This window comes from Sinocyclocheilus rhinocerous, unplaced genomic scaffold (assembly GCF_001515625.1).
Source record: "Sinocyclocheilus rhinocerous isolate Xijiao unplaced genomic scaffold, SAMN03320098_v1.1 scaffold21, whole genome shotgun sequence".
NCBI lineage: Eukaryota > Metazoa > Chordata > Actinopteri > Cypriniformes > Cyprinidae > Sinocyclocheilus > Sinocyclocheilus rhinocerous.
Window position 1 is genome coordinate 1130870 of NW_015641422.1, and position 2293 is coordinate 1133162.

At 36.8% G+C, this 2293-nt stretch overlaps 1 protein-coding gene across 1 annotated transcript in view; it reads right to left on the reverse strand.

Annotated features, from left to right (window-relative positions):
• The window catches only part of LOC107754791 (gamma-aminobutyric acid type B receptor subunit 1-like), a 56876-nt gene extending 54597 nt beyond the window's left edge, over positions 1–2279 (reverse strand). The window contains exon 1 of the mRNA XM_016571378.1: positions 2002–2279. The gene's annotated coding sequence lies outside the window, so the exon portion shown is untranslated. The remainder of the gene's footprint in view (positions 1–2001) is intronic.
• Positions 2280–2293: the final 14 nt, after the last annotated feature.

A 2293-nucleotide genomic window follows, 5' to 3' on the forward strand; every position in this document is an offset into this window, starting at 1 on the left:
ATTGTAACACTGGGTTGTGTTGAGCACGAGAGCTGTTGGCATTTAGAGAGCACTGAGGGCGGGCATCAGGTGAGCAAGCTAGTGAAACATTGCACGCGCAAAAGAGAAGGTCTGCACATATCCAAAAACGTATTTTAAATGCAAAATTGATTTTCGTACGCTCGAAATACTTTTTTCTTTGCGAAAAGAATGTTTTCTCCACAAAACTCAGATTGCGCGCGTGCAAAATGCACTTTTGTGCGCTCAAAATATGATCTTTCCCGCGCAGAATTGTGGCAGAGATCTAAGCCTATAAATGACCAGCACAACATATACATTATAATTCGTCAATTCCCTTAAATGATTCGTTGTCAATGCTGTTTCAGATCAATACTTGAAAATGACCACTAGGTGTCACCGTAGAGACGGGTGTAGAATTGTTTCGAAGCCTCGGCACATTTGCTTCGACTGTTTCAGTGTTTCATTAAAGCCATTTTTTTTACAGGGTTCCTTCTGCAGGTTCTGCAGGACTGCACAATTTGGATGTCTCCTTTATTTTACACACTCATTTCACTTCATAGAGCATTTTAAGCATTTTACAATCAATGAAAACCGGCATTTTATCCAAACCGTGTAGTTTTGAGGCCCTCCAAGACCTGGATCAAGAAATACTGAGCTATGTAAGTGCTTCTCAACCCTGTTCCTGAAAAATACACATTTTGGGTGGCTTTCATGTCTCCCGTATCCTAATCTCAACATAAAAAATTCAGCAAGGAAGGTTGATTCATTACATTATGTCATTTTATGGACTACACAATTTGCATTTCCTAATTTGATGTTGTTAAATTATAATAATGTTAATACACCAACATATTTAAGCTACAAAATGTACTGATAGCAACACAGCTGATACAATGGAAGCCCACATGATCACCCACACTGTAAAAAAAGTTTTTTTTAAGTTGTAAACACTCATTGGAGTGTGTTTTACAAGAAAATACTATTTCAGTCTTTATACTTCCAAATTGCACATTTAATTCAACGTGTTACTTTTCCCGATACTTTGTAATTATTTGTGATATGTAGTATTAATTACTATTAACTAAACATCATAAATATTTAAATAATACCAATAATTAAAACAAAAATAATAAAAATACATTTTTGATGGATCACACAGGGAATTTAATTTTTTTCAAATATTTCACTGTAAAATAAACTATGCATGATGTTTTAAATATAATTTTAAAAATCTCTTTAAATCAAAAGGTAATTAAGACTTATTAAGACTCATTAATAAACTTTTACAATATTTTACAGTGGAAAAAAAGAATGTCCACACCAAATACTTAAAGGAGTTAGTACATAAAAATGACTTTGGTGCATGAGACCCCAAAAAACAATACCAAAGTTCAACAAAGAGAAGAGCTTGCACACATAATAGTAGCAGATTTCTTACAAAAAAATTGATTTATAGGCCAAAAATGTGGAAAAGAAAAGTGCAAAGAGCTCAGTGCAAAAACAAAACGTTTTCAATTCACATCATCATCAGTTTTTTTTTTTCCTAACAGTAAATGTATATGTATTGTCTTTTAAATATGCCATTTATTTGCAGAATATAATATGGTAACCTTTTTTTTAAAATATTGTTCTCATTTTAGGTCTTGGAGCATTCATCCAAAATGTGCAGTACTGGGGCTCGTCCAGGACCCGGATCGAGAAGCACTGCTCTACATCAGCACCGCGGACAGCGACCATTCAAACACAAGACTGAGAATACAAGCGCTCAAAAACACTCCGGGTCAACCTGCCTCTCCACTACGCTGCAGGGCCCATTGAAACGATGTTTTAGTGGGATTTCTACACTACAGCAGCTGAGCTGGTGTTTCTGTGCACAGCGTCTGTGTGGTGCCTCAAAACTGCTAAGAAACCTCATGATGACACATTCAATTAAATTGTTTCACTGTAAGGTAGATGAGACCCCTGACGAGAACAATTACTGCACACAATTATATTACTTACTGCGTCGTGCAGGCTCTTTTGGGAACGGTCTGTGGAGATGGTCCTTGAGGGATGCTCGATATAGCCAGCGTGTGTGTGCGTCTGTACGTGTGCGTACTAGTAAGACGACAGGTAAATAAATATGCTCTTTTAATTGCTCGCGCTAGGCGTTCACTACGCACAGCTTCGTATTAAACTTCATCCGCCAACTGCCTCCGTGCGCGTGGAACGATTAATATTGCGTGCGTCGCTTGTGTGCGAGATTACAATTGCTTTTAAATATTCGTGTGATTAAATAACAGTCGAATGTTTT